Source organism: Pituophis catenifer, unplaced genomic scaffold (genome assembly GCF_029215685.1).
Source record: "Pituophis catenifer annectens isolate HBS135680 unplaced genomic scaffold, rPitCat1.0.hap2 SCAF_1, whole genome shotgun sequence".
Classification (NCBI taxonomy): domain Eukaryota; kingdom Metazoa; phylum Chordata; class Lepidosauria; order Squamata; family Colubridae; genus Pituophis; species Pituophis catenifer.
The window spans coordinates 320,041,100-320,060,229 of NW_027256881.1; positions in this window are offsets into that span (position 1 = coordinate 320,041,100).

The window sequence follows — 19,130 nt, forward strand, 5'->3', positions numbered from 1 at the left end:
CTATTATTTGATGTGGGCTGGTAGCAGTCCCACATACCCTCTAATATCCAGTTTAGGCACTAAATCTCAATCTCAAACTGTAAATCTGTAATGTAGCACAGTGGCTATAAAATACAATAATATTCACCGACGCTCTGGAGAGATGGCATTTTAGGTCAAAGCCTCAAGCAATTTAAGATGCGATTATTTAATAGCTTGCATTATGAAAGCAGTCAGTTTGTCCATTGCCTAAACCTGGCACTTGGATGTAAATACTTTCTATCTAAATTTAGGACTTCCCCAGCAGAAGACAGAATGAGAGGAATGGTATTGCTTAATTGAATATGCTTATTATGAGCTTTAGTGCAACACTTAAATACCTGGTGTTGAGGGGGGGTCCTATCATGCCCAAAAATGTCTTACTACATTGAGGAAGGAGATAGTAAAATGGGTAGACTACAGGCATACCATTTAAAAAAATAGTTTCCCTATATTCCCAGCTCAAGAGCTATTTGGGAATAATAGCATGTCACATTACAAGGAAGGTTGCTAGAAGCTGATTCCTTTCTGCAAAGATTCTTCTTTTTAATTTAATTTAATTTATTTAATAAGTTTGAAGGATTTGGAGGATTTTAAAAATTATGTTATGGAAATGGTTTCATGTTGCTTGTTTGTTGTTTTGATTCTTAACTTCCTGAAGTCTTACGAAAAAGGCCAGACTAAACTGTAGGTCCATAAATTCCAACAGAAAGCCCATAGATTAGCTCATTTTTTTTTATCCATAAAGGGTTAGGGTTAGGGTTTCTTTAAAAGTGATACAATTTCAATATCTCATAGGTGCAGTGGTGGAATGGAGAATTTTGTTTGATAGGGAACCAAAAAAAAGCTCAATTGAGTATTCCTTTTGCTGCTTTGGAATCTTTCCTACCCATACTCTGAAAATAAGATATAAGATCAGATGATATAAGATGAAACCAGATAAACCCAGATAAAACTAGATAAGGCAAGGCAAGGCAAGGCAACCTTTATTGTCACTTTTTTCTGTGAACATATTGGCACATATTAAAAATAAAAATTTTGATGCCCACTCTCAAATGAAACTATGTATACCCATACCCATACCCATACATGCATATACATATGCAATGTTAGTGGTTAATATATATATGTGTATATACCAGAGATGGGTTCTACTTACCTTTACTACCAGTTCGCAGCGGGGTCACACGCGTGCACTTGCTTTGCTCGTGCACGCATTCACTCTTCTGCGCATGCACAGAAGCGTTTTGATGACATCGGGGTCAGTGGGCAGAGCCTCCCGCCGGTTTTACTACTGGTTCTATAGAACTGGTGCGAACTGGGGGCAACCCACCACTGGTATATAAGCAGTGGTGGGATTCAAGTAATTTAACAACCGGTTCTCTGCCCTAATAATTTCTTCCAACTACCAGTTTGCCAAACTGCTCAAAAAGTTAACAACCGGTTCTCCCGAAGTGGTGTGAACTGGCTGAATCCCACCACTGTATATAAGTATATGGATATATGTATGTATATGTATATTAAGAGAGTAAAAGAATTGAAATGGAAATGGGCTGGTCACGTAGCAAGAAGAACTAATGGCAGGTGAACTAAGGCAGTCATAGAATGGGTCCCACGTGATAAATTCATCCACAAAAGAGACCTAAAACAAGATGAATCGAAGTCATCAGCAAATATTGTGTGCCCAATTTGCAAAGGAAAGCTCAGGACTGTATGGGTTTTGAAACATGCAGAAGAGGCCTTCATCCTGCACTGGATAAACAATGGTTAAGATGATGATGATGATGATGATGATGATGATGATGATGATGATGATGATATTAATCACAGACCATTTAGAATACCTAATGGAAAAAGAGTCTTGAGAGTTAGCAGGTTGATACTATATGATATAAAGCTATTACAGAATCTCGTTGTTCTGCTTTGGATACTGTGAAGCTTCCTTCCAGAAGGTAACAAAGAAAACCAATCATGGAGAAGATGTGTAGCATCCCAGACAATGGGACAGGTTGGATATTATGTGCTAAGATTAGTTCCTGGATTAAATTCATTTTTCTTGTAATGCGAATATGACAAGTTGGATTCTCACAACACATTAAGACACACACAGAGAGAGAAATTAATCACAACATTGAACAGTTATAGGATATCTCTCTGGAGTCATCCAATCAACATTGTAGTAAAGTAAGGGTAGTGACAGATTTTCTTTTTATTTCAGTGATGGCTGGGATATGAATCTGCTAAACACCATAGAGGGAAAATGCCCTACAACTAACCAAGAGAATTTGAAGAATGGGAGACAGTGTGGAAATAAACCCTGAAATAATAACCAGTATGGTCTATTGAGCCACAGCTATCCTGGATGACAGAAAAATGATGACAAATGCAAAGTGAAATCATGTTGCAAATCCTGCTTTTCATACTTGCATCCTGAGATCGGACCAAAGCAGGTAAGTCATGAAATCTGGGTTATGATACACATTTTGTTCACCCTCTTGCAGACATCTGTGCAGGCGAAAGGACCAGCCCTTGATTTTTGCAATGAAAGGAAGCAGGCGGCTCCCGACCGCACTTCCTTTCAAGTTCCAGTCTAACCAAGGCAGGAAGGTGACCTCTATGACTTAAAAGTCCTGCTCTTGAGTGCCAGTTGTTGCCAAGAAGGCTATTAAGGTACCTTCAGAAAGGAGGACTTACCAAACGGAAGAGCATATTAAGGAATGATGATTTTAAAACCGAACTGAAAAATTCTTACGGCTTGAGTGTTATCTATATACCCATCCAACGTACAAAGGCTTCCCCTAGAGCTTTTAACCAATAAATATTATTTTGGTGATTAAAGTGATGTTTAAAAAAAACCCTCTCTCACACAATTCTCTCATGCATAGACAGGTAGTCCTTGACTTACAACAGTTCATTTAGTGACCATTCGAAGTTAACAATGGGACTGAAAAAATGACTTATGACCATTTTTCACACTCATGACCATTACATGGTCACATGATCAACATTCAGCTTCTTGGCAACTGATTCATGTTTTTATGATAGTTGCAGTGTCCTGGGGTCATGTGATCACCTTTTGTGACCTTCTGACAAGGAAAGTCAATGGGGAAGCTGGATTCACTTAACAGGTGTGTTATTAATGTAACAACTGCAGTGATTCACTTAACAACTGTGGCAAGAAAGGTCGTAAAACAGGAAAAAACTCTCTTAACTGTCTCACTTCGCAATAGATATTTTGGGCTCAATTTTCTTCAACGTATACATGTATGTATGTATGTATGCGTGTGTGTGTGTGTGTGTGTGTGTGTGTGTGTGTGTGTGTGTTGCAGTTGCCAAAAATGCCAACACAGTTCTAGAATGCATAAACAGAGGGATAGAATCAAGATCACATGAAGTGTTAATATCACTTTATAATGCCTTGGTAAGGCCACACTTGGAATACTGCATCCAATTTTGGTCGCCACGATGTAAAAAAAATGTTGAAACTCTAGAAAGAGTGCAGAGAAGAGCAACAAAGAGGATTAGGGGACTGGAGGCTAAAACATATAAAGAATGGCTGCAAGAACTGGGTATGTCTAGTTTGATGAAAAGAAGGACTAGGGGTGACATGACAGCAGTGTTCCAATATCTCAGGGGCTGCCCCAAAGAAGTGGGAGTCAAACTATCCTCCAAAGCATCTGAGGGCAGGACAAGAAGCAAATGGGTGGAAACTAATCAAGGAGAGAAGCAACCTAGAACTAAGGAGAAATGTCCTGACATTACAATTAATCAGTGGAACAACTTGCCTCTCGAAGTTGTAAATGCCCAACACTGGAAGTTTTTAAGAAGAGATTGGATAACCATTTGTCTGAAACAGTATAGGGTTTCCTGCCTAAGCAGGGAGTTTATTTTTTATTTATTTATTTATTTTCGTCAAGCATGTATTAGATAACAGATATAAATATAAACATAATTAGGAATACATGAAATGGATACGAATAAAAGGAAACATTAGGACAGGGACGGTAGGCACTCCAAGGTCCCTTCCACCTCTGCTATTTTATTCTGTTCTATTCTATATATACAAACACACACACACACACACACACACACACACACACACACGTAGAATTTTGGCTTTCTTATTAGCAGGTCTTGGCAACATTGGTTACTCTAGGAAAGGTTTCCCTCACTTTATGCAAACTGGCTACACAATTTGCTTTATGTTGGGGGTGGGGGTGGGGGAGGGAGAATCATTATTATGCAATTTGTGCTAGCATCAACCATTTATGCTTGAGGTCCGGAAACATGCCAAGACTTCTTCCTGACAAAATTACTTGAACATTTGCCCGCTGCGCCCCAAACCCCTTTCTGTCCTCAGTCACACATTAATCATCATGTGGTGTTCTAGCTCTGCATCCTGTCTTCCACTTACTTCTGTTTCTGCAGTAGTTACTACTATTGTTACTTTGGGGTCAAAATGGCCACCAGTATCTTGTTCAATGCTCTTATTTGAAAGGAGAAGGAAAGTAACCTTTCTAACCCTAGGAACAAAGTTGGACATACTACGCTGCATTGAAGCTAGTGAAGCATTCTCTGCCCCAGGCCAAGCTTTCAACTTGAGTGAATCTCTTGTGTGCAACATAATAATGGGAATAAAAGTTGTGGTGCTGTGATTCATTTTGCCACTTTGTCTGCAATGCTAAGCACATGCATTATACATTAAGCTGTGGAAAAGATGGAGAACTCGTTTTCACAGTATGTAGAACACAGCACAAGGGGGGGGGGGAAAAACAGGTATGAGTAACATAACATGTAAGAACAAGGCTCCAAAAATTACGAGCACATTTGAGTTTAACATTTTACACCAGTTCCACAGCCCCCCCTTTTTACATTAGTTCAGTATCTTGCTTTACATGAAGCTTTTGGGAGAATATAACCATAGGATAAAGTGAGAAAGCTGTGTAGTAAACTCTTAAAATTTTCATTGGCAGTTGTCAAGAGGAAGAACAACAAGAACAGCTCGGTTTGGTTTCCTTTGACTACTTCCTTCCCTGCGTCAAGAGGTAATTAAAAAGAGGATCAAAGAGACCCCACTTTAACATAGTCATATGCAACATAAAATGGGAGCTACATGACACATATGTGATTTTCAGGATTCTGTAACTCATGTTTCCCTTCCATAAATCTAACACATGAGAATGTGAGAATCCAGCTTTCTAAGTTGTGAAAAGCTGGCAGAAGCTTAGCTGTATTCTTATGATCTCTCAGTCAGATCCTACAGGATATTAGGAGTAGAGCTACCACACAGGGCTGCCAAAATCCCTATAGATGCCAACAGAGAGAGTTTGCAGCCATCTAGCAATCATCCTTATTTCTGAAGCTGTTATAATAGTTCTGTGGGAAAGAAAACAAAGTCACCAAGATTAAAAAGAAAAAAAGAAGGTTCAGCAAAGATAATTTTGCTGAAAGGTAGAGGCAGACAGAGGGCAAATGCTAAATGAGTCAGACTACCTGGCATAATTCCAAATGTCTACTCACCCTAATTGCTGCACTGACCTTAGGTTGAAAATAGTGCACGATATATTAGCTTATCGGTACAAGATACAGGTATCTCATGATGAAATATATTGAAACATTGAAAATTCTACCCTGAGTACATTTAAGATGCTGGTGTTAAAACTTAAATGGCTTAGAGCAGAGCACCTTCCCACCTGTCGTTATGAGCCCACACAGTCATTAAGATCTGCAGAAGAAGCCCTTCTGAAGATGTCCCTGCTGTCACAGAAGCTTACTTCCTTGGCAAATGGGAGAGGACATTTCCTAGACTAAGGAAGGCATAGTACAAAGTAGTGTTTCTCAACCTTGGCCACTTGAAGATATGTGGACTTCAACTCCTACAAATCCCCAGCCACCCATAGAGTTGGTCCACACATTTTCAAGTGTCCAAAATAGAGAAACGCCGGTATAAAGAGACACTATGTTCCACACTTATTCTCTGCCTCTAAGAGTCCTTAAGATCTATCTGCTTCACCTAACCTTAAACTATTAATATTTGATTTTAAATCGTGGTATTTCTTTGAAGTGTTTCTGTGTCTGTCTGTATGTTTGACGTTTTATATTTTATTGGTTTTTCATCATCTTGGGTGCTTCAACTACTGGGAAGGCAGCATATTCATCAAATCAACTATATTAAAATAAATAAATAGGTGCAGCATGTTCTACGAATGCAGCCACAAAATTATCATCTCCAATTACAAACTTGAATCATGGGTTTTTTTGTTGGGAGGGGGGTGTTGCATGACCTCTTGCATTCTGGTTTTCTTGGTCTTCTTTTTTATCGTGACTGCAGTTGTGGCATTCTCCCTGGTGGTCAATCTCTCATGCAAGCAGAGAAAGGTCAGTCTTTTCAAAAAAAATATATACCACAGAATCTGGCTCCAATGCTTAACCTTCAGATGTCATACTTTCAACCACAATTTCCAGACAATCTTCCTGAAATTTCACTGTCGTTTAAGGGACTGCCCCAAGGCAACTTGTGGTTTGGAGATTACAGTTTTACATCATATCTTTCAAATGACTCTAGTTCAAGTATAGGTGACTAAACCACTCCTCTTTTAACTCTTACTGGACTCTCCTTAGGTTGCCAGGATAGCTTTTTAGTCTTCTGTATATTTTACAACTATATTTAGTAAATTACAGCTCTGCTGAAAATGCCTGCCAATTAACCATTAATTTATACAGGAATGTCAGGAAGTGGAGTCTCTTTCTGAAGAGTCCTACTTCACAAAACAAGCAGGTCAGCTCTGTAAAGTCCTATACTACAGGCTTGTTTCTTAAGCACACAAGTTGAGTGTCTTTTGAAAGAGGGTTAGATTTGTGTTCAAAAAAATAATCTGACTGACAAATCACAGAGGAGGGAGTGTAAGGAGTGATATCAGAGGTGCTTCCTCTCAGTTCACCTAGCATCCCTCTTCTGCGCCTTGTGTCACTGACAGCAATGTGCATGAGTACTTGCAACACTCGGCTTATTCTGCAGTGCACTGTAACTGCGGTTTGCTGCAAATGAATGGCAGTGCTGTCACTGGGTGATCAGTGACTCCAATTCTGACTTTGTGGTTGGCAACAGTTGGACATAGCTTATGGAAATAGCCTATGGGGTATGCAAAATGTCACTGCTGTTCCCCATCCCATTAAAAACAGTCAAACATATGGTATGCAAAATTCATTGTCAACAGAAGCACCGAAAACTGGTATGGTTGAGGATATAGAAAATATTAACTGAATTCATGGATTACAAAGATAGGGAGAACAACAAACTTCCTAGAGGGAAGTCTCAAGATTCATGATGAATCCCCATGACCCTACATTTTGAAACAAAATAAAAAATCAAAGGCCTGGATGTAGGATGGGGGAGCATCTTGTGCATCAATACATGTGAAAAATGTTCTGGAGATCTTGGTGGATCACTGACAGCACAAGAGCCAATAGTGATGAAGTTACCAAAATAAAGGGTGCGGGGAGGAACTGTAATTGTGGGTTACAATAACAAACATCCATGTTCTCTATTCTCTGATCACAGCTAGAATATTTCATTCAATTCTGGAAGTCACGTTTTAGGAAAGATATTGATAAATTAAAATGTGTCCAGAAGAGACCCATAAACATGATAAGGGGCTTGAAAAGAAAATTGTATAAACACTGGTTATAAGCACAGGCTGTGTTTATTTGGAGAAAAGAAAACTTCAGGAGACATAGAAGTACCTAAAAGGCTGTCATGTGGAAGATAGGGCATTCCTTCTCAGATTTTCTCCAGAATACAGGACAAGAGGCAATAGGATTGAACTGAAAGATCCAGATGTCAGTTGAACATCTTAAAAAATAACTCCGTATGGTAAAAGCTGTTCAACCATGGAATTATCTATTCCATGGTTGAACAGCTTTTACCATAAGGCAGTGAGTCAGAGGTCGGTTTCAGCAGGTTCTGACCAGTTCTGGAGAGCCAGTAGTGGAAATTTTGAGTAGTTCGGAGAACCAGTAAATACCACCTCTGACTGGCCCCGCCCCCATCTATTCTCTGCCTCCCGAGTCCCAGTTGATCGGGAGGAAATGGGGATTTTGCAGTAACCTTCTCCTGCCATGCCCACCAAGCCACACCCACAGAACCGATAGTAAAAAAAATTGAAACCCACCACTGCAGTAAGTTAAACAAAGTATGGATGGCCACCTATCATGGTAGATTCCTGCAATGGACAAGTTTGGACTAAAGGATTTCCAAGATCACTTCCAACCTTACATTTTATGATTGTATAAAAATGTATAATGCACTCATTTGGGTGACAACACTCAGATGGTCAAACTCAGTTTTCTTTTAAAACAGCTTTCTGAGCAACCTGGAATAACACTGTCCAGGGGTGGGTTCTAAATTTTTTTACTACCGGTTCTGTGGGCGTGGCTTATTTTGTGGGTGTGGCTTGATGGTCATGTGACAATTCTTTAGGATTTAGCAGAGGTACCACCACTGACACTGTCCTGTTTTTATAAAAAATACAGCTTCCCAGCATTATACCCATGTTTAAAAAACAGGCCAAGTATTGTTTCATCAGAATACTAAATCTGCATATAGAAGAAGCCCATGTAATGCCTAATCTAATCTGTGCTTCCAAAAGTGGTGATCAGTCACTAGCAGGCAGATCCCTCTGGAAAAACCAGGTTTCCAGATTATCCTACAAACCAAGATAGTGCCCAGGGAGCAACAGTGGAGCATGCTCACAACAGTCTAATGTAGCCAGTAGAAACTGGGCAGATCTCATCACTCTGTCATCAAGCACACTGTCAAGGAAGTATGCAAGAGAGTAACCATAGCAAAAAAAAGTATGGGGAGGAAAGTGAAAACAGTACTCTAAAACAGGAATCGTTACATATAAATTTAAGCTGCCTTCACTTTGCCTCACAGAAATGAGACAAAGGTTACACCTTTCATCACGTTATTTAAAAATGATTCATGGGCCATCTTCATATTGTGATTCAAGGGATATGAAGTTGAGCCCCAGCTGTTGCTTCATCTTTCTGAAGGTGTGGAGAGATACGTGGAAGCAAGTTTATTGCTGACTTCATTTATATTTATAAGAACCGTTGTGAAAATTAATCTTAAATAAAATTTATTTCCAAAACTTTATATTCATCATTTATTTCTTATTTTTGACCTTCTTATCTGTAGATTCTAATAATGTGGACTTTCTTTTCTCTAGTCTCCCTAGTAACAGTAAATATGGTTTTACTTTTGGGAAATTAAATTAAAGAGTCAGAAAAATTGCTGAATTGCAAATAAGATTTCTTCATTTTTCTAAATTATTTTCTAATATCTCTGGAGGAGGGTTCTTTTATGGAAGACATAATAGCATTTTGCTATTATGCATAAAAGCAACTTTTTCAGATTTTGAATTTAACTTTTATTATGGACTTTTTATTCAAGAAAGAGTTTTAACTTTTTAATATCTTCTCTTTTGTTTTTGATATTGCCTTTATCAGGACAAGTTTAAACTGAAGACTTATCTAAGTTATTCTGAGAAGTATTTATTTTATTACTTCCAACAGCAAAATAAGTTGATTAATAGTTGATATAATCAGGGGTGGGCTGCTGGGGGTTCACAGGAGTTTGGAAGAACCTCTAGCTAAGATTCTGTGCAGTTTGGAGAACCCCCAAATCCCACTCCTGGCTGGCCCCGCCCACCCTGCCCTGCCCCCAAGAGTTCCCACGCGGCCTGTTTTGGATGCAGGTAAGAGCAGGGCATGCACGGAGGCTCAGGGAGGGTGAAAAACGGGCCTAGTTTGGGAAGCTCCAGAGGGCTTCTGGAGTCTGGGGAGGCCGTTTTCACCCTCCTGGAGGCTCGAGGAAAGCCTCTGGAGCCCAGGGAGGGCAAAAATGCCCCCCCCACTCTGGTGCAGGAAGCTGACTAGGCCACACCCACCATGGCCACGCCCACCCAGAAACTAGGCAGAGAACCCCTTGCTAAAATTTTTGAAGCCCGCCCCTGGTTATAATGCAAATCCCCTGACTTCAATACCAGCAAAATTTATTAGCTTATTGTCTCCTGAATCCTGTCCTACTTTACTTCTTAATTTATTACCTATCCTGATACATATTGATACAATAAGATTTGAAAAAGAAAAATCCAAAGACTGACATTAATATTTTATTGTGTTTTTTTTAATCTAGGTGAAATGTTAATATATATTGCAAGTCCATGTATGATATGCCATATGCTAAATAAATAATTAAAGTGGGGGGAAAGGGCATTTTTGCCATTTTTTATTTTACAGCTGTTATGTCAGCAGCAGAGAAATTTCTGCAATGGGAGGAAAGTTACACCAACTTAAGGAGTTCTGTCCTGTTCTAGATCCAGTAAATGTAGAGGCAAGGATAGGTTCCGTAATCAGATTACTGAAGTATCATATTAGTCCTGGGCAGGGATGTAATCAGGAGATAACCCAAAAATAGAATAGAATAGAATAGAATAGAATAGAATAGAATAGAATAGAATAGAATAGAATAGAATAGAATAGAATAGAATAACAGAGTTGGAAGGGACCTTGGAGGTCTTCTAGTCCAACCCCCTGCTTAGGCAGGAAACCCTACACCACTTCAGACAAATGGTTATCCAACATCTTCTTAAAATTTTCCAGTGTTGGAGCATTCACAACTTTTGCAGGCAAGTTGTTCCACTTATTAATTGTTCTAACTGTCAGGAAATTTCTCCTTAGTTCTAAGTTGCTTCTCTCCTTGATTAGTTTCCACCCATTGCTTCTTGTTCTACCCTCAGGTGCTTTGGAGAATAGCTTGACTCCCTCTTCTTGGTGGCAACCCCTGAGATATTGGAACACTGCTATCATGTCACCCCAAGTCCTTCTTTTCATTAAACTAGACATATCCAGTTCAGTGGTGGGTTCCTCCCGGTTCGGTCCGGTTCGGCCGAGCCGGTAGCGGTGATGATATGATGTCACCGAACCAGTTCTCCCCCCCCCGCCCCCCCGCCCCCTCACGTTATTCTTACCTTTTATTTGGTCCCACCCCCAATCTATTGCTGCCTCCTGAGTCCCAGCTGATGACTAGAGGGAAAAAAACTGTTTAAACTCTTGCCGGGGGGCTTCAAAGGGCTGTCCTACAGCTGATCAGTGTTAAAAGCAAACAAATGAGTCGGGTCATAAATGTGAGGACTGATCGTAAGTGCGAGGACTGATCGTAAGTGCGAGGACCTTCCAGAAATGACTCTGACCAGCTAGCCACGCCCACCTAGTCACATGACCTCCAAGTCACACCCACAAAATAAGCCACGCTCACAGAACCGGTAGTAAAAAAATTTAGAACCCACCCGATCCAGTTCCTGCAACCGTTCTTCATGTTTTAGCCTCCAGTCCCCTAATCATCTTTGTTGCTCTTCTCTGCACTCTTTCTAGAGTCTCAACATCTTTCTTACATTGTGGCAAGCAAAACTGAATGCAATATTCCAAGTGTGGCCTTACCAAGGCATTATAAAGTGGTATTAACACTTCACGTGATCTTGATTCTATCCCTCTGTTTATGCATAATAAGTAACGCAACACTCAAAGCAAATAGACTATGATCACATACACATAGTTTGAATCAGATATAAAGAGGTTCAAGGCAAGGAACCAGATAGCAATAGCACTTAGACTTATATACCACTTTACAGTGCTTTACAGCCCCCTCTAAGCGGTTTACAGAGTCAGCATATATTGCCCCCAACAATCTGGGTCCTCATTTTACCTACCTAGGAAGGATGGATGGCTGAGTCAACCTTGAGCCTGCTGAGATTTGAATGGCCAAATTGCAGGCAGCTGGCAGGCAGCAGAAGTAACCTGCAGTACTGCACTCTAACCACTGCACCACCATGGCTCATGATGAGCAGTATACAATGCAAATGGGATGGAGATGTTGCCCCAATTGCTGGCTTGTGGCCATCCTAAAGACTTTTATATCTCTGTGACTGGATCCTATTGTTCATTAGATTTTCTTCTCAGGAGATCCATTTGTTCCAAAGAATCTCTCCTTTTCTCCCTTTTGGATCTTGAACTCCCTAGGTTCTTGGCTGGGGTCTGAGCCTCTGACACAAATACTGCTACCAGGACCCAGGCATTGAAGAAACCCAGTTTATGGTTCCTTGGGTTCTGCCTCATCTTTGGATCAGAATTTTAACAGGGTGTCACGTCAACATGCAACATCTGAGCAAGAGCACGTAAACTGTTAGTACCGCTTTATAATGCCTTCGTAAGACCACACTTGGAATATTGCATCCAGTTTTGGTCCTGCGATATTAAAAAAAATGTTGAGACTCTACAAAGAGTGCAGAGCAGAGCAACAAAGATGATTAAGAGACTGCAAGCTAAAACATCTGAAGAACAATTGCAGGAATTGGTTATGACTAGTCTAATAAAAAAAGAACTAGGGGTGACTTAATAGCAGTGTTCCAATAGCTAAAGGGCTGCCAGAAAAAAGAGGGAGGTCAACCTATTCTCTAAAGCATCTGAAGGCAAGACAAGAATGCAATGAATTGAAATTAATCAAGGAGAAAACTCACCTAGAAGTAAGGAGAAATTTCTTGACAGTAAAACCAATTTACCAGTGGAACAGTTTGTCTTCAGAATCACTGAAGGTTGCTAAGAATCAAATGTGCAGCCATTTGTCTCAAATGATGTAGGATCTCCTGCTTGAGCAGGGGGTTGGACTAAAAGACCTCCAAGGTCCCTTACAAATCTGTTATTCTATTAATTCTCATGCTAGCAATGAAATAAGAAAAAAAACAACCCTGTCTTTCTGGATACATAGATCCCAATCTTGCCTAGGGTAATGTGTTCTAGAAGTGTTGGATTACAGCTCCCACCAATTTAAAATAACTGGCAATGATGATTCATAATCCAATTCATTTAGAGCAGGGGAGTCAAACTCAAGGCCCAGGGACCGGATCCAGCCCACGGGGTGCTTAGATCTGGCCCACAGGGCCGCCCTGGAAACAGTGAAGGACCAGTGTCAAACTCGATTTCATTGAGGACCGCATCAGGGTTGCATTTGACCTGGGGAGCTGGGATGTGCCTGGTAGGAATGGCCAGCTCGACATCACTCATCGAGGCTCTGTTTTCAGCCGTGACAGCCTCCTGCAACTGTCTGCCAGTGAAAATGGAGCTCGGGAGGGCCGCACTTGGCTCGCCTGGGCTCTGTTCTTATTTTTTATTTTATTAATTTAATTTAATTTATATGCCGCCCTATCTCCAATGGACTCAGGGTGGCTCACCACAATAAAATCCTCAATAACCACAGTACAAAGTTAAAATACCCAATTAATTATCTGGTATAAAAATTAAAAACCCATATAAAACCATTTTGGCCATGATGGCTTCCTGCAGCCCTCTGCCAGCAAAAATGTAGCCTGGGGAAGCCACTCGCAGCCTCCTTAAGCTCCATTTTTGCTGGCAGAGGGATGCAGGAGGCCATTGCAGCTAAAAACAGAGCCTCAATGAGTGATGTTGAGCTGGCCACGTCCATCCTGGAATTGGACCCCCCCCAGGCACACACACCCAGCCCCCCGGGTCAAACACAACCCTGATGAGGCCCTCAATGAAATTGAGTTTGATATCCCTGATTTAGAGAGTGCCAGAGTTGGAAAATTCTGAGCACAGGACTGGATGATTCACAGGCCTGTCTTTCCTGTTTCAGCTAGAGTTCTGGGACCCCTCCTGCCATTAAAGCATGATAATAATGCGTGGAAATATGCAAGGAGCAAGGAAAGAACCCAAAACTTATAAAAGTGATGGGGAATTTAGTTCATAGTGACAAAAAGTGCTAACAGGCATAGTTCTGAGCTTGAAAGATTAAATTCAGGGTATGGTAGATAAATGCACTGCCTGGAACTGAACTTAAAACACTGACTCATTGTTAGCTGCAATGTTTACTCAACTTTTACTGCTCTCAAACCACACAGTGTGCGACATCAGATAATATGCTTGGTGAGAGGAGGTGTTGTAATATTTATGGCAAGATTCAGTAAGAGCTGGTCTGATGACTCTTCTGAGCTTGCAATTTGGAATAAGGGTCACCGAAGTCTCCTTTGAGTTGTATGCTGTTAAGAAAATGGGCAGTTCCTGCTGCCCTTTGGATTGAGCAAGTATTAGCATAGATATAGTGCTTAGGCCAAGTCACGTGAACAAGTATTCCAAAAGCAACAGCCATGAGAGCCCTTGCTTCACAGCTAACAGGAAATTTACTCAATCAGGAGAGAGCAGACCAAGGAAATAAGGAACAGCTTTCAATGCAATAAAAAATAAGATTCTGCCATGCTGCTGTAACCCATATCCTCAGATGGTAGAAATAATATTTGATCATTAATCAAGCAGTAATATATAATGGATGTGTTTAAGGATGTAGCCTGGTGGTACAGTGTTTAGAATGCAATATTGCAGGCTAACTCTGCCCAGAGCCTGGAGTTCAATCCTGATTGACTCAAGGTTGACTCAGCCTTCCAACTTGCTGGGGCAATGTGCTGACATTTGTAAATCACTCAGAGAGTGCTGTAAAGCACTATGGAGCAGTATATAAGTGCTATTGCTATTTAACCATATCGGAAGCTGATCCTGCAAACAAAATATGGATAGCCATAAACTGCCTGAAAAGGAGACGTACCTATGGAGGAATGAATTGAGTTATAGACAAAGTCTGCAGAAGGCAACAGTTTGTTCCAAATGTTCTGGGGTTAAGAGACATAGATGGTTGTTTCATGTTCTGCAGTTACCCAATGCTGCCTAGCTAGTGACAGTGACAAATTGATCCAACAGAACCGGAGGTGGTCCTCGCAAAACCTGGATGTAAGTTGAGAGCCATCATCCAAGTCCCTGTACTCAAAACATACTAGAGAAAGAGTTGTATAGTTTTCTGAGTAAAAGGGAAGTCTTTGCCAAAAATGAAACGAGCATTTTAGTAATGCTACAGCCAAAATGGTCTATACACTTTTTATATGTAGAAGATTGGTAGTAAAAATCCATGGATATTGTGTCTCAGGGCCCAAGAGGGGGAGGGGAGGGTCCTAAATTAAACTGTTTGATTTCATCAGGCCCCCTTGGCCCATCGACAGACATGGCAGTGTGAAACATGGACCTTGACTTCTGCTCTAACCCTTGACCTCCAGACTCTGTCAACACCCATGGCAGTTTCAAACACTTCCTCTTGTCCAGCATTTCTATTGTCATAGCAAAGTTGCAATATTTCTTCCCTTATACAAAGGAGAACATATAAAATGCCATTATGAAACAATTGTCTGTCAGTTATAGAAAAAGGGAACAAATCATTCTGTAAGTTGCCCTGGAGATGGTACCTCTAAGTCCTGACGTGTAGATCCTATTGTTGCAATCTAACCCAGGGGTCTCCAACCGTGGTCACTTTAAGACTTGTGGACTTCAACTCTCAGAGTTTGCTGGCTGAGGAACTCTGGGAGTTGAAGTCCACAAGTCTTAAAGTGACTACGGTTGGAGACCCCTGATCTAACTCCATCCTGCCTTCCTGGCCCCAACTTTTCTGGAAGGTGTATAGTTAGAAGAGAGACAAAGTTGTTCAGGTTCAAGATTATGAAAAAGATGGTTTTTATTCAAGTTTACATGATAGTGCATCTGGTACTGGTAGCTTCCTCTGTGACCCTGGAATATAGGCGATACGAACGACCGAAATGGAAGAAAAATTGCATTGATCTGATCTGACAGGGTGTGAGCACTTGTGCTTTTGGGAAGTACCCTAAATTTTTGAGATCTGTGTGCACTTGAGTACTTACATTGGGTAGATGCTCCTTCCAACAGACATCTCCATTCATGGAATGCTGCTTTTATCTCAAGCAGTTCTCTTAAAAATGCCACAGTTACTTTTACCTGGAATCGGGTATAAAAGCTGGAATAAAATACACAAGGCAAGATATTCTGTCTTCCCTTTGCTGAAACTTGAAGGAGATTAACCCTAAGATAGCCTGAGGCATCTGTTTGCACATCAAAGGGACAAGAGGGATCCAAATGTCTGAGCAGTGGCTTGAGGAGAGAAGATTTATTTTAAAAATCCTGATAAATTGCTTGCTGTTCAGTAGATAATTTAAATTTATGTCCTTTCTTTAGAAGTTGAGAGTGTGGTCTTGTGTATTCAGCAAAATTGGGGCTAATTCTATAGATATCGCAAAGACCAGAAAGATTTGGACACCCTTCACATTTCTAGATGGACCTGGAAAAGATGGACCTTATTTCTGTAGAATCCATTTGTATTCCATCTGTACATATTCAGTAACCCAAATAATCCAATTCGGGAAAATCAACCAATCATGTTTCCAACTTAGTAAAACGTTTGGGAAGATATTTGTGACATGAGTCTCGTGCAAAGATGGGACTTTCGTAGGAAAAAAATCAGTTTGTACTGATCATCAGTACACTTCTACTTATTTGTCCAAAGTACCAGAAAAGATTTAATTCATGAACCTGGAGAAGACTCCAGGACAATTAGTCAATCCAAACTCCATTCCTGTCCATTTGAATTTGCCATATTGGGTGTCAACGTCTGTTAAATATTCATAACAGAGGTGGGTTTCAGCAGGTTCTGACCAGTTCTAGAGAACCGGTAGCAGAAATTTTGAGTAGTTTGGAGAATCGGTAGTAAAAAATTCTGACTGGCCCCACCATCTATTCTCTGCCTCCCAAATCCCAGCTGATCGGGAGCAAATGGGGATATTGCAGTAACCTTCCCCTGGAATGGGATTGGAATGGCGATTTTACAGTATCCTTTTCCTAGAGTGGGATGGGAATGGAGATTTTACAGTATCCTTCCCCTGCCACGCCCAAGGCATGCCCACCAAGCCACACCCACAGAACCGGTAGAAAAATTTTTTGAAACCCACCACTGATTCATAACCCCCTTTCATTTTGATCAAATAATATGTACTTCTCAAGGTTAGTTAACTAAGTATCTATTGAAGGTGGACCATTTCTTTACAATACATTAAGCTGAAGGTTTACTATAATTTCATCTCCTCTCAAAAATGCTAGCTATTGGATTTTCCCCCCGTTAAGCAGGAAGTCTCTACATCCTCCTCCTGTAGCCTGAATTGGTACATTCCAGGAAACAGTCATTTTTGTAAATTAAATCAGCCAAGTGATGGTGGTTAGAGACCTATAATCAGTCAGATATCTGAGGAAATAAGGGAGCCAACAGCTCTCATCTCACCATTTACTTGGAATGTGGTATAAGTTGACCAAATATAATGAATTAACTAAACTTTACACTTTAACTGTAGATTTTCATAAGCTCACCCTTGAGAAATGGCTGCTATAATTGATTTGGGTACAGAGGTCACCAACAACAGATCATTACAGGTGACAATTTATAAAGAAATAACTTACTGAACTGAACATGCAAGACCATTTAAGGAGAGTCCTAATATTAGACAGAATGAAACAATTTCCTCATATTGTTGATTTTGGGTGCTTTCATGCTTCCCATTTCAGTAATGTTCAGGGCAGACATGGGACATGTATTGTGGGAAGTAGAAAGTAATGGGGAATCTCATTGAGAAGACAAAGTATTCTCAATTAAAGTTGGATATAACCCTATATTTTATTCCCCAAGATTGGTCCTTATGATTGGGGGGGGGGGCAGGGATTTCATAATACTCTAAGAGAAATTTTGAATATCTTTAAATATAATCCGATTTGAGGATTTCAGTAGTATCATCTTGCTGCATGCTATATGCTAAGTTACTATATGTTTGCTTTCTGCAGAAATTTGTGAACCCTGTTCTACATTATTTCTTGTATTTTACCCAGCTTCAAACTTCCACTCATCTTTTCAATATTTTGATGAATTCATTGTGATTACTTTACAGTTCAAATTGATTTATGAATAAAGTTGACATCTGGTTTAATTAAAGTTGGATTGATGTGCAGTAATTAAAGTGTGGATCGGAGAGGTATAAAGCAGAATCTGGTAACACCAGGATACTTGGATTATTACATGCTTTGAAAATGGATATAGATCAGAGGTCTCCAACCTTGGCAACTTTAAGACTTCTGGACTTCAACTTCCAGAATTCCTCAGTCCAGCTTTGCTCAGCCAGGTTGGAGACCCCTGATATGGATAGATTAAATTTCCTGACTTGACCATGAGTCTCTTAGCTCCATGTTACTATTGAGGCAAAGACATCACATGTTTACAATATATCAAACATTCTGTGGGTTCTCTTAATTCAGTTTTAGTATATGAATTAAGTTACAAATAGCTTCAGTGCATTGTCCTTCATATATGTGGACAAATAATTTAACCGCTACATTTTTAAATTTCAATGTTTTAGAAAAACGAGCAGCTAAGAGTCAGAAATGCCATCAGTTTGTAAAGGGAATCGAAGTAAAATTGTCTTTGAATAAAAGACAGAATCAGTTGCACTTTGTTCTGCAAAATCCAGGAGAAAAGAATAAAAGTCATAAAAAAGAAGAAACCCCTAAAAACTAAATTAGCCAAAATATACAAAACCTCAGTATTTTACAAATTTGCAGATAATATTTCCCTCATTCTAATGCAGAGGTAGCAGGTGGATTGATTCTCCCATTCCTTCACATGGACACATATCTTTAACATGACAGTGCACTGTGGTGTTTCCCTTTTTACCTGATTGTCAGTATCTGGTGGATAATGATAAAGATAGATGATCCATCCTTCCTTCCTTCCTTCCTTCCTTCCTTCCTTCCTTCCTTCCTTCCTTCCTTCCTTCCCTCCCTCCCTCCCTCCCTCCCCTTTTTCTTTCTTTCCTGTCAATGTGTATAATTACATATATTTGTAAATGGAAGTCCAAAATGTTTCAAACAGATGTGTACTCACTCAGATTTGAGGAAACCTGAACCTATAACTTCTAAGCAAAGTAGTAGCACATGTAACCGTTCCCTAATACAGTTCAAACCAGTCAGCCCTATTCCCTTTTTGCTTCCTTGATTGCAGAAAGTAGTTCAACTGAGTTATTTTGTGGGAAAACAGTACTGCAAAAAGGTAGTTTTGGCTCAGAGTTGATTTTGTCTTTCTAGAAATTCCCCACAGTTACTACAAAGTT